We start from the raw sequence: 19,397 nt of genomic DNA, 5'->3' as shown, positions 1-19,397 counted from the left end.
GGCGGGCCCCCTTTATTACACCTTCATAATACAGCTCGGGCTTGCGATGCTCCTTACCCTCCGGCGGCCCCTCAGTCATCAGCTTATCCGTGTCAAGCCTCCCCCAATGCACTTTCGCACGGGCAAACGCCATGCGCGCGCCTTCTATACATACTGATCGCTTGATAGCATCAAGCCGAGGACAGGTGCCCACAATCCGCTTGACGAGACCAAAGTAGCTGCTTGCAATCTGCTCCGCAGGCCACAACCGGACGACTAAGTCCTTCATGGCTAGTTCGGCCGCCTGGTGCAGTTCGACCAACTGTTTCAGCTGATCAATAAATGGCACCGGATAGTTCGGCGCCAGATACCGCGAACAGAAATCCCTCTCCGTAGTCTTCTTCTCCTCGGTGAGGTAGAATTGGGCAGCATCGGATATGCTATGAGGAAGATCCGCAAAAGCCCCTGGAAAAATAAGAATTCAGCTTGCCGCTTACGATTCTTCACATTCTAACATATAAAGAGCTAAGAATACTGAAGGCCTTACCAGCCGCCACTTTCTGGGCCTCCTAAATGTCCCGCGCAGCACCTCGGGCTTCTTCTCGAGCACCTTCTGCAGCCTCGAGAGCTTGGGTGAGTTCGGATTGTTTCTCTTCTAGACACTGCTCCAAGCCCTCGCTTTTCTTCACTTCTTCCTAGAGCTCTCGCTTAGCTGTGATAACCCTGTCCTCGTGTTTCTCACGAAGCGCCTGTTCGGCCTCAGCCTTCTTGTTGGCATCAGCCAAAGCTTTCTTAGTGCCTCGTATTCGGCACCCACTCCTAGAGCACACAATACTAATATTTTTCATTATGCACAACTAATTCGTTCGTGCCAACTCCAAGACAAATGTTTTCCACATAGCTTGCTTGTCTTCCAGTTGCTTCTTCACACGGCCGAGTTCCTCCTCGGCCCGGGAAAGGCTCAGCTTCATTTCGGACACTTCCGCATTACAAGCGGCCGTCCTCTCTGTAGATGCCTGTTTTTACACAAAAGGGTGTACGTTATTTACATAGGCTCCTGCGAATGCAGCGGATTTGATCCACTGCCCAGCTCTGTCTCCTCCGTCGGACAGTGCATCAAGGGCTACTACTCATATTATGACAATTTCTCAAGGGTTTCCTAGGAAACATACCTCAAAAGCCTTTATAAGGCCAAGGCAGGACTCGTTCAGCCCGCTCTCGCAGACTGAATCCTTTCAACCACCACGCCCATAAGGGCCCGATGCTCATCGATGATAGACGCGTTCTTCAACGCTGCTGATAGACCACCACGCAGCTCTGCTCGAACAGAGGACGCCGGCGGCGTAGGCAGGCCCCCACCATCAGGGGTGGCTGCTCGCTCGATCCCAGAACCCTAGAGGTCCCGGGGGCCGTATCCATCCCTGCACGTTCGGCGCCAGGGATATGTCCCCCCTGGTCCGGATATTGTCGAGACGACACCTCAATGTCGCACCCAGACTTGGGGGAAGGGGCCTGCAGAGGCGTCTCGCTCGCCAAAGCGTCTGAACCTAGTGAATCCTCTGACGAGGACTGGCCGGCGCAGGACCTTGCTGGACTGTGCAATGCATAGGCAACAGTCAAAACTACTATACCCAAAAACAATCCCGGACGCATATGCGTGTTCGGATACTTACGACTTCTCCAGGGGCTGGGCCCTGGGATCCCACTCCGGGCTGCTATCGGCAACCATGGGGTATGCCCCTGGGAGGGAATTTTTCCCCCTCTTGGGCGATCTGGCCTCCAGAGATGTGGAGGCCGTCCTCTTCCTCCCACCATCAGAGTGAGGCCCATCCTCCTCTGCTTCCTCCTCTTCGTCCTTAGACGAAGGATCATCGCTGGAATCTTCGGATTTGGCGTCCGAAGCCTCGCGATGGTGAAGGCCACCCCGTGTTTTCTTGACCTTCTTGGAGGCCTCTTTCTTTGGCGCCTTGTAGGGCGCAGGGACCAGCATATTCATCGGAAGAGGTCCGGCCGGTTCCTCCGGCAGGGGGGCTGGACAATGCATCCGCTCCACCTTCTTTATCCATCCCTGAGGTCACAATGAAACACCATTAAGGTGTCTCCCGCATGACATGTCAGATGAAGCATGAATAGACATAGTGCGGGTGTGACTTACCGAGCTTGGAGAATGGGATGATTGATACCCACGGTCCTCGGCGGGGCCCGGCCACGATTTGCCGGACTTAAAGAGCACCTTCTAGATATCCTTGTGGGAGGAATCATAAAGCTCCCGAAGGGTTTGGTGCTCGGCCGGATCGAACTCCCACAGGGTACAAGCTCGGCGCTGACAAGGGAGAACCAGGCGGACTAGCATCACCTGGACTACGTCGACGAGTTTGACGTCCGTATCGACCACACCCTGAATACGCGTCTGGAGCAGTAACAGCTCATCGGACGAGCACCAGTTCGGGCCCTTCTCAGGCCAGGACGTGAGCCGCAGTGGAGCTCCAGATCTGAACTCTAGAGCTGCCGCCCACTTCTTGCCGCATGGTTCGGTGATATAGAACCACTGCTTCTGCCACTCCCTGACGGAGTCGTTGAAAGCGTCTTTCAGCCAAACAGCCTTGGGCATCTTGCTTACCATGGCGCCGCCGCACTCGGCGTGTTCGCCACTCACCACCTTGGGCTTCACATTGAAGATCTTCAGCCATAGGCCGAAGTGAGGTGGGATCTGGAGAAAAGCCTCGCACACGACGATGAACATCGACATATTGAGGAAGGAGTTGGGAGAAAGATCATGAAAATCGATCCGGTAGTAATACATGACTCCCCGAACGAACGGCTGAACGGGAAACCCAAGCCCACGGACGAAATGGGGAAGGAACACGACTCTCTCACGAGATTCTGGAGTGGGGACGACCTGTCCCGCCAGTGGAAGACGATGGCCGATCTTCTAGGAAAAATACCGGGCTCCCCGGAGCTTCTTGATGTCCTTCTCCTGGATAGTTGAGGCCATCCATCGGCCTCCAGCTCTGGATCTGGACATCATTGAAAACCTCTATTCGATGGAGGAGAAAAGTGCTTGAGCATTAGGGCTCGAACAGAGGGGAATGAGCTAGAGGGAGGAGAAGGCGTGGGTAAAAGAGAAAGGAATCTGACCTCCTTATAGAGGCGATAAAAGCTTTTTGTGCCTCCCCACTTGCCTGGTGGAACTCGTCTGCCTCCCACTCACCGCGATTAGTGGCACGGTTAGATTACCCATACCCGTATTAATGAGAATCCCATGATAAGGGGACACGATCTCTGCTTTGACAAGACGTGTCAAAGAAACCACCTCGCAATACGCTTGTAGCTGGTTGTGCGAAAACAGATCGGATAAAGATCTGACCGTAGTAACATATCACATCGTTAGAACAAATTGTCAGCAGATGGCGTTTGTGAAATATCATTCTCTCTACGGTGGCATATGAAGATCATCTCGCATATCCGGACACGGTCCGAGTGTTCGATAATTACTTTGGAGTGTTCGGAGAAGGAACCCGCCTTGCAATGCCGAAGACAATACTACACGCCGGACTCATCGTCATTGAAGCTTGGTTCAGGGGCTACTGAGGGAGTCCTGGATTAGGGGGTATCCGGACTGCCGGACTGTGTACAATGTCCGGACTATTGAAGCGTGAATATACAAGACTCAAGACTTCGGCCCGTGTCCGGATGGGACTTTCCTTGGCGTGGAAGGCAAGCTTGGCGATCCGGATACTATATTTTCTTCCTTGTAACTGACTCCATGTAAACCCTAGCCCTCTATGGTGTCTATATAAACCGGAGAGGTTGGTCCTTAGAAGGCCGATCGCAATTACATTCATACCATCATAGGCTAGCTCTTAGGGTTTAGCCTCTACGATCTCGCGGTAGATCTACTCTTGTACTACCCATATCATCAATATTAATCAAACAGGAATAGGGTTTTACCTTCATCGAGAGGGCCCGAACTTGGGTAAACATCCGTGTCCCTTGCTTCCTGTTACCATCAGCCTTGATGCACAGATCGGGACCCCCTACCCGAGATCCGCCGGTTTTGACACCGACACCCCCCTCCACGTATTTCGGATTGTAATCGAGAGGAAGATATCTGTTCTGATGGGGATTCAGAAGCAGAAGATAACTCCTATTTACCCCCTGAGGTCTTCGCTCTAACTTGGCATGCTGATGTTGGTTATATCATGCATATGGTGTCTTGCATTGCTTACTTTATACATCAAATATGTCATCTGCTTAGTTTAGACATCCTTTGTGCGAATGCCATCTGTTTAGTTTATTCATCATTTATGTGAATTATGCAACGCCACCTTGTTTAGCCATGCATCATATATGTGAATTTTGCAATGCCATCCTGCTTAGCCAGTCATCTTATATGTAAATTATATCAGGCCATCCTTTTTTCTGTTACATATTACATTTGTCAACAATGTTAGTACATTCAACTGCTCTTCGTGTGCATCAGCCATTTGACACGGTTATGGCAAATTTTGGAGTGAAAATAAGGTCTTCTGAGCAGACTATGCTATCTGACGAAGCGCATATCTCGCTGGTTACGGATAGCTCCTCAGAGGAGGATTCAGAGATAGATGACCAGTCCTATCCCCCCCCGAGGTGTATGCTCTAACTTGGCAGGGTTATGTTGCTCATATCGTGCGTATGGTCTCTCACATTGTTATGCCATTTGATTAGTTTAGACATGCTTTGTGTGAATGCCACTTGTTCAGTGTCTAATTACCATATATGTGAATTATGCATTGCCATCTTGTTGCAAGACATTATATATGTGAATTATACAATGCTATCTTGTTGCAAAGGCATTATATATGTGAATTACGCAATGCCATGCTGTTTAGCCAATCATCATGTATGTGAATTATATCATGCTATCATTTTTTTGTATTACGTGTTCCATTTGTCGACAACGTTTGTATATTCAACTACTCTTCCTGTGCATCAGCCATTTGAAGCGGTGATGGAAGTATCTGTAGTGAAAACAAGGTATTCAGAGCAGACAATGCTACCTGCTGAAGCAGACATCTTGCTGGCTACAAAGAGCTCCTCAGAGGAGGATTCAGAGACTGATGACCAGTCCTATTTCCCCCCTGAGGTCTATGCTCAAACTTGGAAGGGTTATATTACCCATGTCATGCATGTTGTCTTGCATTGCTTAGTTTTTACATCATATATGGATTGCCATCTGCTTACTTGCTTACTATATAAATCATATATTTGAATTATATCATGCCATCATGTTTACATAGTACATACACATCATCTATCTGAATTATGGCATGGCAACCCATTTAATAAAGACATCATATAGTTATATCATCTCATCCTGTTTAGTGTTTATAGTCATCATATTTAGAATTATGGCATTCTATCGATGAATGTATGTGAATTATGGCATGCCAACCTATTTAACAAACACATTATATAGTTATGACATGTCATCCTGTTTACATAGTCTCGTATTTTGAACTATGTCTTTCCATCTTTTTTAGTTAGCCATCATAATGTGAAATTGTGTCATGCTATCCTGTTTAGTTAGCCATCATATATGTGAAATTGTGTCATGCTATCCTGTTTGGTTAGACAACATAAATATGAATTATTTCATGCCCTCTTTTATTCCCCACTATCCATTGCACCTGTCTATCATACAATGTCTATACTTTCAATTACTTTTCTTATTTATCAGCCATTTGAATTGGAGAGCGTGATGGCAGCATCTAAGGGAGTAACAACATGGTCTTCAGAAAAGATAGTGCTACCAGTTGATGTAGATAGAACCACGGTTGTACTTGCCCAAGGACTAGATCCACCACACATAACCCAGACTCCCGCAGATTGTACCCCTACCCAGTTGGACTGAGAACCAGCTACACCCCTTCTAACCGCAATCGCGGCAGATAGTAACCCATTTCCAGTTGACATAGCACCGTCTCCACCACAGAGCAGCCAAACACGAGCGGTTAGTAACGGAACTGCAGTGCCCAAAGCACGAGGACCACCACTCCGAATCCCAACTCAATGCTTAAAGGAGGAGAAGATTTGTTCTCAGGTTAGGTTCTGTAGCTATGGTTCATACTCCTTTGCTCTTGCATTACTGTATTTACTCATACCAACTATTTTAGAATTTGAAGGATGGAATTGAAACTCCAATGGTGCAACAGGTATGTTTTAAACCTGTTTCTTTAACTGGTTTGCTGTTGTAACCTGCTCTATGTTGATTTCAGTTTCAATTGAATAAACAGTTATGTTCTCATGTCATGCACATTACAAGTGTTGTTATTGCTCTATAGTTACCCACACTTATATTCTGTCTATTCTGCTTTGTCTTGAATAAATATTATTTGAACTGTGTCTCTATCTTGATTTGGCAACAAAAACTAGAGTGATATAGACCATAAAGTGACCATGGTACATAGATATATGTTTGTTTCATGCTGTTATCCTGTCCACTTTACTACTGAACTCATTCCAAAATGAGTTTCATATACAACATGGTAAACATGTGATGTGTCTCCTTGTTTCTCTTTTAGAATGCGGACAAAATATTGGAGAACAGTACCGCATTATCCAATGGTAAAGGAAGTAATGCAGATAAGGTTTAAGATAGTGAGACATCCCTGTTGGTCTCTAAGAAAGATGATAAAAACTATCTTGATGACAGTGAGGGAACCCAAAAGTCCATTCTTGATGTAGTGTTCGAGTTACTGGCCACTACTGCTGGCACAAGCTCTTCGAACTCGCTGCCTGAATCAGTTCATCTTCTTGAGTCTCAACTTCAAGTTGAAAGACATCAATCAGATGTGCTGCGACAGAAAGCTGAAGGACTGAGGAAGTCCCTGTAGAATTCAGATGCATATTTTCTAGTGCAACAGCAAGCGCTGGAGGATTTAAGCTCCAAACAAGAGAAAGTTAATAAGCTTGCTAAGCATCTTGCGAGCATTATGGGTACCCAGGATATTGTTTCTTGAGATCTTCTGAAATGGTTTCAGTTCTGGATTTGTTTTGCTGCGGCGTTTATTTGCCCTGGTCGCCAACTTTGACAACCAGTGTATATGATATGCTGCTTTGTTCCCTATATCTGCACTGGTGGCGAACTTTGATGCCCAGTGGATGTAATATGTGTAACAACCGTGATAGCCTAGCATAAGTTGCTAGCTTATTTATTTCCTTGTTGTCTTGTTTATTTGTTTGCTTGTAGTCAGTGTAGTTCTTTTTAAAATTAGGCCAAATAACCATGGGCTAATATTTACTGTAGTGACACTGGGCCTCCTACGAGTCGTAGAAACAATGGGCCTTTTACAGGCTGTAGAAACAGTAGGCCTTCTATGGGCCGTAGAAACAATGGGCCTTCTATGGGCCGTAGAAACAATGGGCCTTCTACGGGCCGTATCATCAATGGGCCTTATACGGGCCGTATGACCATAACGGGCCATCGTTAATAGGCTGTATTTGATGATGCTATGAAAACTGCCCAACGTATTAACGGACCACAAACGGGCCGATGTAACCACAGGCTGAATTTGGCCCACAAGCAGAAAATGACAGTAACGGGCCGTTAGTAAACGAATGCTGGAAATGAGCCCAAGAATAAATGGTCTCTGAGAAGGCCGAAAGATAACATTTGCTGGAAATGGCCCAACTGAATAACGGGCCCTTAATGGGTATAAAGTGATATACTGTTCATTACAAGCCAGTTTCACCACGGGCTGTTAATGGGTGTAAAGTGATACACTGTTCATTGCGGGCCAGTTTCACCACAGGCTGTTAATAGGCCAAGAGTTACATAGGGCCTCATATGGGCCGAAAGATGTCATGGGCCATACATGGGCCAGAAGTGAAAATGGGCTGGAATCATATTGGATGGCCCAGATGATGCTACTGGGCCTAATTCGGATAGGGCGTAACGGGCCTTGGGTTAGCGGGTTGTAAATCGGCTACATGCGAACAGGCCGTTAACAGGCTTTCCATGGGCCGGCCCTCCACCTTTTGACCAAGTCAAACGGGCCGACCTTTTCACAGGAATGGGCTTCTGTTGGGCCGTGCCACGTGTCGATGTATCATAGGCGCCTTCTGTCCAATGAGTGGATGACATCTGTCCCAATGGTGAGCCGACATGTGTTTCCTCCAGCCAATGATGATTTTACATGTGGCAAATCCCCATTGGTCGGGGCTGTTAACGGGTTATTGGATCCAAAACCTGACCCGATAGCTTAATGGCGTTCCGTTACGGTGGATGCCACATGTCGGTCACCCTTGACGAAAGCACTTCTGTGACGCGCGATTTATCGTCATGGAAGTGGACACTTCTGTGATGATAATTTTGGTAATGTCATGGAACACTTCTACGACAGCACAGGTATGACTATCTTGATTCTGTCATAAATTTGTCATGGATGTACATGCATGACAAAAAATGCGACCTACTGTGACCAACACGTACCATCACGGAAGTGTATTTTTTTGTAGTGCTCGTGAGGAGCAATCTCCACAACACGTGTCTTCAGCTACCTCGACACTTCTTGAACACCGGTGCCAGGTGACTTTTTGGTTTGATCAGTCGAGGGCGCCCCTCGGGCTATCAGGGTCCACCCCTGCTGTTGTGGCATTTCGTTTGTGTACCTTGAACCTGTTATGCTTCCGCAAGCAACTGAGATTGTTCACCCCACACATGTTGGTGTATCACTTCTGGAATAACCTTCGTGGGCACCGCGCGTTGCCAATTCCCCTCCTGAGCGTCCCACGAGAGGAGACTACTGGCACAGCGCCTGTGCTCGGATCCGTCCTTGCATCGCCGATAAACCTAAGAGACTGAGCTCTGACCTCGAGCCGGCCCCGCACACGTCGCCTCACCAGGTCCTTAGTGCCTTCGTCCTCTCGCGGAACGATCATGAGTGGATCGGCAAACACTCATCGCTTCTCGTATTGTGTAGCCGTGTAATTTGCAGGGACCTCAGGAGCCAAGCGTTCGGGCGACCCTCTGCCCCCGCCCCCATGAGGGATGACTTCGACTGGGCGGCTGCCCGATCTGCAAAGGCTAAGTATGTCGGTCCACTCGCCCCAGCCACTGGCCAAGGCCCTCTTTCCTAGCAACCCCTGTGAGGCAAAGCCACTCCTCTTCCGTGCAAACCGCTTGCACATTAAAAGGGGGGCTCTTGAGCACCGTGCCTCAGGAGCTCCTACTGGCTCTCGAGCCCCTACCCCCTAGCCTTGCGCATGTCATCGCGACCTGGCATACCAGCTGTGACTGAGCTCCGCTCGAGAGCCATGTCCTGAGGACATAGAGTGTCAAGGTGGGCGAAGGAGGGGGTGGTGTGACCCGTGGGAGCACATAGTGAAAGGGGAGCGCTCTAGTGGCGTGGGCATTTTTTTGAAAATATTATAGGTGTAAAATTTCTTACGCACCCCTAGTGGGACTTGTGTTGGTTCATTTCAGAACAGGAAATGCACGCAGGATCAAAAACCTCCGGAGGAGAGCGCTCCCACGAACCCGAGATCTGCCGCGGGTTGCGAATGCACTAAGCTAAGTTACCCAGCTCAGGTCGGGCACGAGCCCTCCTTCTAACGCCTTATTTTCTATTGACCTTACTCACGCAAGGAACCCCCGTCTTTAATCTTCAGCGGCCGCTTGCACGCTAACGGGGAATTCCTGAGCATTGTGCCTCAAGAGCTCTTACCATACCTCGGTTCGCTCACCTCCTAGCCTTGCACACAGCATTGCGACGGTTGAAGCTCACCTGGGGACTGGGTCCTGTTGATGCAGAGAACCACACTATCGTAAGACCAAAAAGGGGACCCATGCACAAGCGAGAGATGCGAGCATAACCAAGAACATAAGGTGGACACATTAGAGATGAAGGTGCAAGCACCACGGTTCTTACACATCCCCACGGGGCCTTTCATGACTTCAATGTAGGAAAAAGAAACAGAAGAGGTGGCCTCCCGAGGAGGGCAGCTCAGGAGGTATCGATGTTGCTGTACCTAGTCGGTGTCCTCCTCCTTGACCCGGGCATGGCAGTACGGCGGCTCATCATAGTCGTTGTCGCTTGAGCTTTTCCTGGGGGAGGTGTCGCTGCTGCTGGAGGCGTCACGGCCATGGCCGAGGGCAAGTTCACCACCGAGGGCCTTGCCGCCCCGTCGGCCGCCGTTTTCAGAAGGGCGGTTGGCGCCCCCCGGGCAGCATTCCAGGCATCCACCATCTACTCCGAAGACCTTCAAGAAGAGCGTCATCGCCTGTCGTACTTGAAGTGCAGGGCATGCCTCCCCTTCGAGTCGCAGGCGCGGGCAATCGCTCCCTATCCCCCGGTCATGTAGACGTAGGCGGAGAGGGTGGCCTCGACCTCCGCCTGTGAGTGCTGGTCTCAGCAGTCGTCGTGTTGCAGCCACAGCCCAGCAGGCCCCCTCGCCGACAGCTCTTTCGTCAGGGAATGCAGGAGCTGGATCTAGGTGTTGGGCGGCTGTCGGTGTCAAAACCGGCGGATCTCGGGTAGGGGGTCCCGAACTGTGCGTCTAAGGCTGATGGTAACAAGAGCCGGGGGACACGATGTTTACCCAGGTTCGGGCCCTCTCTATGGAGGTAATACCCTACTTCCTGCTTGATTGATCTTGATGATATGAGTATTACAAGAGTTGATCTACCACGAGATCTCAGAGGCTAAACCCTAGAAGCTAGCCTATGATTCGGATTGTTCTTGTCCTACGGACTAAACCCTCCGGTTTATATAGACACCGGAGGGGGCTAGAGTTACACAGAGTCGGTTACAGAGAAGGAAATCTACATATCCTAATTGCCAAGCTTGCCTTCCACACAAAAGAGAGTCCCACCCGAACTCGGGACAAAGTCTTCAATCTCGTATCTTCATAGTCCAATAGTCCGGCATAAGTATATAGTCCGGTTGTCCGAGGACCCCCTACTCCAGGACTCCCTCAGTAGCCCCTGAACCAGGCTTCAATGGCGATGAGTCCGGCGCGCAGATTGTCTTCGTCATTGCAAGGCGGGTTCCTTCTTTGAATACTTCAAGCTAGATTCTGAACGCCTGAATCGTGTCCGGTCCTCCAAAACAAATGACACGTACCACTGTAGAGAGCACAATATTCCGCGAGTCTAATCTGCTGACAACTTTTACCTTGCGTGACATCACTCCACGGCCCGGTTATTATTCAAACCGTTTTTCCAACCTGCCACTACATGTTTTGCGAGGCGGTTTTATTGGCACGTCTTGTCAAAGCAGAGATCGTGTCCCTCTTATTATGGGATTCTCATCAATACGGGCATGGGTAACCCAACCGCGCCATTAGTACGACTCCTTGGTTTAGGCAAGTTCCAAACGGCCGCGTGGAGGACGCTTGATATTCTTCCTCTATATAAAGAGGTCAAGACCTGTCCTTTTCTTTCCATGCTCGATCCTTCCCTTCCCCTACCTTGAGTTTCTAATACCCAAGGTTCAGTCTAAGCGCTCTGGACCTTCAACCATGTCCGGATCCAACCTTCAAGGCCGGTGGATGGCCTCTTCCGTCACAGAGGAGGACATCAAGAAGCTTAGGGAGGCTAGGTATCTGACCACCGAAATCCTTCACAGGCTTCCTGCTCAAGGGCAGGCTATCCCTACTCCTGAACCCAATGAGAGTGTCGTATTCATCTCCCACTTCTTCCGAGGGCAAGGCTTTGGTCTTCATCCCTTCGTTAGAGGGCTCATGTTCTATTATGGGCTAGATTTTCACCATCTAGCTCCAGATTCCTTCCTTCACATCTCAACGTTCATCGTTGTGTGTGAGGCCTTCCTCCGCATTACCCCACACTTCGGCTTATGGCTCAAGACCTTCAATGTGAAGCCAAAGATGATCGACGGGCGACATGCGGAGTGCGGAGGCGCTATAATAAGCAAAGGTGTCGATGCTTTATGGCCAAAGGGCTCTTTCCCGGAAGTTTCTAACCAATGGCAACGGGAGTGGTTTTAATCACCGCGCCTCAAGGGAGAAAGTGGGCGGCTGCCCCAGCCTTCCTCTCTGCCCCTCTGCGACAGCTTGCATCATGGGTCAACAAGGGGCTGGACTGGGGATCGGTTAATGACGTGCCGACATTGCAAAGCCGCATTCGGGATCTTCTCAACAGGGATATCAGTATCGTCAAAGTAATTCAAGTAATGCTAGTCCGTCGGGTCTTACCATGCCAACGTCGACCTCTCCATATGTGGGAGTTCAACCCAGAAGGACCGTGAACTGTTCAACACTTATTCGGCAGGACGCTCGAAGGAATGTATCAATTAACCTTCGGATCACGAATAAAGGGTCCGGTCACCACAGAGGATGCGGGCCTCGACTGCAACCGTCCAGATACCCAGGTAAGTAATTCCACGACCGAACGCACCGTCATTATATCTGTCACAACATTATTCTGAATAACCACCCTCGGCCAGGACTGGATAAGAAAGGCGAAGAGGATCAGGTGTTCGGCCCCTCTTCCCGAAGACTCGCCGGATCCTGTACTAACTAGGATACTGGCTCGCGCACCTTATCTAGTGCCATCAGTGGAGGACAAGGAGAGGAATGGGGAAGCCAAAAGCATACTTCATGCTGGAGGTACATTACGCATCCTAACCGGGGAAATCAGTACCCCCGTTTTGGAGGATGAACGGGGAGGAGAATCCAGCTTCCCCTCTCCCCACGGGGAGAAAAGGGCCGCCCCTAAAGACTTGGAAGAAGAGGTCTCCAAACTAGGGAAAAGACCTTCATTAGGGGGCCCTACCCCGGAGGGCAACATTGTTGCACAACGCCCTCAGGGGGGCCAGCCGTTAACCGAGCCTTAAGTGAACAAAGGTGCTTAGTAAACCTACCATGTTCTTTCCCTGAGAATAACGACCGAGACATATGTTTTTGCAGTTCGACTCATAACCTCCCTCAACATTGTTCTTCTTTGGGGGATATTCTTCCGGAGATGATGGAGAGTGAAACGCCTCCTCCTACTTCTCCACCTCATGAGGCGGACGAACGTGAGGTGTCGTCCTGGAGGATCTCTCCCGATCCGCAAAGACCAGAAGGTAACTCTTCGGCCGGGTTTTCAGCTCCTAGAGAGACCAACAGAAAAAAGCCCCGGATTGTCCGATGTGCAACCGGACACATTAACGGGTCTTCTGCAGCAAGCGGCTATCTCAGAGGCACATCGTACCTTAATGGGTACGGTGGTGGAGAGGATTTCATCCGCAAAAAGTGGGTTGAATGAAGCTTTTACGAGCCCGCTAAGAGGCTTTGAGGTACGCAAAGTGATATATATATATATATGTTTGACTATACCGTACATGCAAGATGTGCTTTGTATAGTTAGTATCCCCTGAGACTCTGGTTTCCATCCGGACGAGGCGAGCAGAGGATCATAGTCTCAGGTAATGATAACGCTGATTTTGTACGTAGGCGGCTGCAGATCCGGCGGCTGACCGGACTGTTGAATTTGCTGAACTAAGGCGGCAACTTGACGTGGCGGATGTGGACATCAGCTTGTGAACAAGCGGCTTGACGAGGCATAGGGTATGTATATTTGGGAGGTCAGCAAATATTAATAAGAGCATGATGCTAGGATTTATAGTATGCTTTGACTGCAGATGGTGCTGCCACCATGGAGACCCTTCAGGAAGAGCTTGCCCGGGCCAAGGAGCAAGCTAGGAGAAGCAATGCGGCCGCCATGAAGGCAGCTGAAGAATTAAAAGTTGAACAGGATGCTCATCGCCAAAGTGAGGATAAAATAGCCAGCATGGCTCTTGAGCTACAAAATGCCGCCACTCGATATGAGATTCTCGAAAGGGGAAACCAAACGAAAACGGCTGACCAAAAGAAGGCCTTACAAGCCGCAGAAACTCGCTCAGAAATCAGAGCTTCGCGGGAGGAGCTTCGGTAAGCCGGTGATATCGCGGCTGGGAAGTCCTTTTTATTGTGAACGAAATTCGGTGATCTGAAGTATGCCCCTCTTGATCAATTGTGGAGTTCTTCAGATGCTTACTTGGATTTGGCAAAGAGTGCTGCTGATGCGACGCGGTATATCAAAGATCGAGAAGATCATGAGGTGGAAAGATTGTTCTGGTCGCAGTTCAGTGCTCCGAGGCATTCGCTGCTGTTAAATGAGCAAATGGCCGAATGGGACAAGCTCCATAGGTTATCCAGGCTTGCCATGAAGGCCGTCGTGGACCACCTGTGGCCGAAGGAACCAAGTCCGGATAGTTATTTTGGTTTGGTGCAACGATTATTTATTCGTGTTATGCCGCATATCAACGCTGTCAAGAGGCCGGCGTGCATAGAGGGTGCACGTATGGCCCTTGCCCGTGTTAAGACGTATTGGGTGAAGATGGAGGCCACCGATATTGCAACCAGGGGTCCACCCGGGGGGCCAGGACTCGCCCGAGCACTATTTTGAAGAAGTCTTAGAAGGTGCCCGTTTAATAGAGGCTCAGTGCTCAAAGAATACCATGTTTGAGTGACATGTATCTTGATTGTAAAAGCAATGATTTTGATAATAAAGGCTATATTGATACTTTTGCCCCTAAAGTATTGTAGTGCCTCTTGTGCGGCCACTTATGTACATATGTATATAACCTGAAAGCTTGCAGTCGTCGGCTTCAGCCCCCTCGCACATAATGCGGGGGTGTTCGGCAAAGCGCGTAATCACACTTGATCCAACGTCTTGGTCCATTAAGGAGGTGGTGGCGTGGAGAACGAGGCAATCAGATTATATAGCTTTAACACTTTCACTTAGCCATAGGAGTTTGATGGTGGGGCTAGTATATAGCCCCTGGTATGTCCGCGTTCATACGAATACGGTGCATGTACATATGTGACCGGGAAACCAGTCCTTCGTTAATGCGGAGGAATCACGAAGATTCCGCTGAGTCATCGAGTGGTTGACCAGTCTCTCGCTTTATCATGACAGTCAGTTTTCGGCTTTCTCTACTGAGGTGCTCATCCGGAAGAGCCAGGTCACAATCGCAGTAGTTCTCTCGGTGCCACCTTAGCCGATAGAGCGGAACGTAAGGTAGCAAAACACGGGAGCCGGGAAAACCCAACTATTGACCAAAGACATGATTCGGAGCTGATGCATATAAGGCCAAACTCGCGACACCGAACACTCCCGAAGGTGTTCCGACTTTACAACATATACTGGGCTGAGTACCGCCCTCGGTAATGAGCCCTGAATTTCTAGGTACGTGCATTAATCTGGCGCGACGGAAGAGCGGCTGTGGTGAGAGCATAGATCCCAAAAACACATTGGTTGCTGCCCTTGTAATGTCTATTTTAGATCGGCGAATCATAAGCTTGCCGATAACGCCGGTATCCCTCTTGGTCATTTTAAGTACCAGGAGGGTGTAGGCCAACAAGAGACAATAAAAAAGGTTTACGCAGGGTCTTAATCTAAAAAGAAACCTTGGAACGGGGCCCTGTTGCACGTCTGCGCCTTTGTCTTCGTTGTGCCGTATCCTGGAAGGGTATAGCACGATGGTCATCTGTAAAAAGAAAGAAAAAAACCCAGGTGAAAGAATCTGGTGTGACCGTGCGTAAAGTCGGTCAATCTTAATGAAATGTGAAAATTAGATCTCTTGAGTGTAAATACGGTCGGGCCGAACAATGGGCCTTTTGTATGCGGGCAGCCCCTAGCACCACATATGGGGGCCTAGCCATTTATCAAGCTCAGGTTTATCTAAGCTGTTACAACTAGTGGTCTCGAAGACCGATCAGTTACTCGTGTTGGAGAGGCCATTCAGTGGTTCGGCTGCTAGAGCTTCCACGTAGTCTTCTGCGCAAAGAGAACGCTTTGTGTTTCCGCTGATGGTGATGATGCCACGTGGACCGGGCATCTTTAGTTTGAGATAAGTGTAATGCGGTACTGCGTTGAAATGAGTGAATGCCGTTCTTCCGAGTAGTGCATGATAGCCGCTCCGGAACGGGGCGATGTCGAAGATTAGTTCTTCGCTTGAAAAGTTGTCGGGAGAACCGAATACAACCTCTAACATCAAGGAGCCCGTGCAGCGGGCCTCTATGCCTGGTATTACTCCTTTAAATGTAGTACTACTTTGGTTGATTCTCGATGGGTCTATCCCCATCTTGTGGATAGTGTCCTGATATATCAGATTAAGACTACTGCCGCCGTCCATGAGGACTCGGGTGAGATGGTATCCGTCTAGTATTGGGTCAATCACTAAGGCGGCCGAACCTCCATGCCCGATACTAGTCAGATGATCCCTCCGATCGAAGGTGATCGGGCAGGCCGACCATGGATTGAATTTGGGGGCGACTGGTTCCACAGCGTATATGTCTCGAAGTGCGCGTTTGCACTTCCTCTTTGGTATGTGGGTGGCATAAATCATGTTCACTGTTTTGCCTCTGGTGGAAATTTTTTCTGTCCCCCAGTGTTCGGCCACCGAGGTTCGTCCTCGTCTTCAGTTGGCGGCTCCCTCCCCTTGTGTTCGGCGTTTAGCTTGCCGTCCTTCTTGAAGACCCAACATTCTTTGTTGGTGTGATTCACAGGTTTCTTGGGGGTGCCATGAATTTGACAGGACCTGTCTAAAATTTTATTTAGGCTAGACGGACCATCTCTACTGCCTTTGAATGGCTTTTTCCGTTGACCGGGTCTAGAGCCCCTGAATCCGGCTTTTACCTCTATATTGTCTGTGTTGTCTTCATTATTTTGACACTTGTTTTTATTGCGTCACGGTTTTCCATTGCCATCCCTGATTTCGGATGTGCCTGGATCGCTGGTGGCACTGCGGGCCAACCAACTGTCCTCGCCCGCGCAAAAGCGGGTCATAAGAGTTGTTAGGGCTGCCATTGTCCTTGGCTTTTCCTGGCCGAGGTGTCAGGCAAGCCATTCTTCCCGGACACTGTGTTTGAAAGTTGCTAAGGCTTCGGCATCCGGACAGTCGACGATTTGGTTCTTCTTGGTGAGAAATATGTTCCAAAGCTTACGGGCTGACTCTCCGGGTTGTTGAATTACGTGACTCAAATCGTCTGCATCCGGAGGTCGGACATATGTCCCTTGAAAATTAGCCCTGAAAGCGTCCTCGAGTTCCTCCCAGCTTCAAATGGAATTTTCGGGGAGGCTTTTCATCCAGTGCCGAGTTGGTCCTTTCAACTTGAGGGGAAGGTATTTGATGGCATGGAGATCGTCTCTGCGAGCCATATGGATGTGAAGAATAAAGTCCTCAATCCAGACTGCAGGGTTTGTCGTTTCGTCGTATGCCTCGATGTTTACGGGTTTAAACCCCTCTGGAAATTCATGGTCTAGCACCTCATAAGTGAAGCACAGGGTGTGTGTGGCGCCCCTGTACTTGGATGTGTTGTGGCATGGGTCTGACGGTTGTAGTGTTTGGTATTGATTTCGAGCTGGTAGTCGATTAGTATATTCGGTTTGGTGGCCGTGATCCTGCATAGGGAGACACTTCCTAGATCCATAGATGGACCTGGCTATGCCAGCTCTTTTTTCCAGGTGCTCACGTAGATCGTCTGCTGCAGCGTCATTGGCCGCTCTGTTTCGGCCACGGGATGGTCTGTCCGGCAGATCGACAGTATTGTTTTTCGGCGGAATGGGTGTGATAGCCTCGTTGTCGAATTCGGGCAATAGCTTGCGTTTTGGGTAGCTCTTTGTGTGGCGATTATCGCCGTATATTTCGTCAGTGTCGAGCCGTTTGTTACATCTGTGGTTGAGCGTATCCTGCGCGTCTTTAAGTCGTTGCTTCTGCTTCTTCAAGCTCCTCGCGGTGGCAATCATCCTTTTGTGGAGGTGCCCTTGTTCCAAGTGCTTCCCCGGGATGATGTGCATCGTCATACGGACTGTTCTTCTCTCTGGAGACAGGTTTATAAGTTTTGTCTTCGGCATCGTTGTGATCGGGCAGCAGCCCTGGACTGTGTTCGTTGTCCCCTTGCTCGGCCTACTCCATCGCTGGGCCCATGGGGTCGTCGCTATCTCTAGCATCGCCCGGGGTGTTATTCCTTCTTATGATGTTATCGCTATTTTTGCTATGGCGGGATTTAGAGCGGCGCCGCTGACGTCGGCGCTTAGGTTGCTTCTCAAGGGGGTCACCCTCTGTTGCGTCCTTTTGATCTTCTCCATTGTTTTCTTTGGGTGTGTCCACCATATATATATCATATGATGAGGTGGCTGTCCAGAGCCCTAGGGGCGATGGTTCCCGTTCCTCTCCGGCATCGTCGTCCTTACCATTGATGTCATCGGAGTCGAGATCAAGCATATCGGTTAAGTCATCGACAGTGGCGATTAAGTGGGTGGTGGGTGGGTAACGAATTCCTTCATCGTTCGCTTCCCACTCAAGCCGGACATAGTTCGACCAAGAGTCTCCTGATAGGTAGAGAGATTTTAGTGAGTTTAGCACGTCGCCCAAGGGCGAGTGCTGAAAGATATCCGCGGAGCTAAACTCCATGATCGATGCCCAGTTAGGTATGATGGGCATGGATGCACACAATTTGGAGCCTATGGACGGAGACGAGTCCGAGGGTCCGATGACACAGACCTCCTTGGAAGTGAGATCTGTGTTCAGCTCTATTGCCACTGAGTGTGCGGCCTCCGTGGCGGGGTCCATCCACCCGTCCTCGGATGGCATGATCTGCTCTGGATTTAAAGCCGGGGCAGCTGCAAGTGTGAACACATGAACACCGTCCGATGGCAGATATAAGTCGTGCTCATCATGATGTTGAACGCACCTGTCATGGGCTCGAATCAGTCAAAGATCAAGTCTCCGCGGATGTCGGCAGTGTAATTCATGCTTCCAAACCTAACCTGATGGCCAGGGGCATATCTATCGATCTGCTCCAGGTGGCCAAGCGAATTGACCCACAGTGCGAAGCCGCCGAATATGAAGATCTATTCTGGGAGGAAAACCTCACCCTGGACCTCGTTGTTGTGGACGATTGAAGGAGCCATCAAGCCTTATGGCGACGACATAGTGAAACTCTCAACGAAAGCACCAATGTCGGTGTCAAAACCGGCGGATCTCGGGTAGGGGGTCCTGAACTGTGCATCTAAGGCTGATGGTAACAGGAGGCGGGGGACAGGATGTTTACCCAGGTTCGGGCCCTCTCTATGGAGGTAATACCCTACTTCCTGCTTGATTGATCTTGATGATATGAGTATTACAAGAGTTGATCTACCACGAGATCGTAGAGGCTAAACCCTAGAAGCTAGCCTATGATTCTGATTGTTCTTGTCCTACAGACTAAACCCTCCGGTTTATATAGACACCGGACGGGGGCTAGGGTTACACAGAGACGGTTACAGAGAAGGAAATCTACATATCCGAATTACCAAGCTTGCCTTCCATGCAAAGGAGAGTCCCACCCGGACACGGGACGAAGTCTTCAATCTTGTACCTTCATAGTCCAACAGTCCGACATAA

This window comes from Triticum aestivum, chromosome 4B, assembly GCF_018294505.1.
Source record: "Triticum aestivum cultivar Chinese Spring chromosome 4B, IWGSC CS RefSeq v2.1, whole genome shotgun sequence".
In the NCBI taxonomy this organism is placed as follows: Eukaryota; Viridiplantae; Streptophyta; class Magnoliopsida; order Poales; family Poaceae; genus Triticum; species Triticum aestivum.
This window is presented reverse-complemented; position numbering follows the sequence as displayed.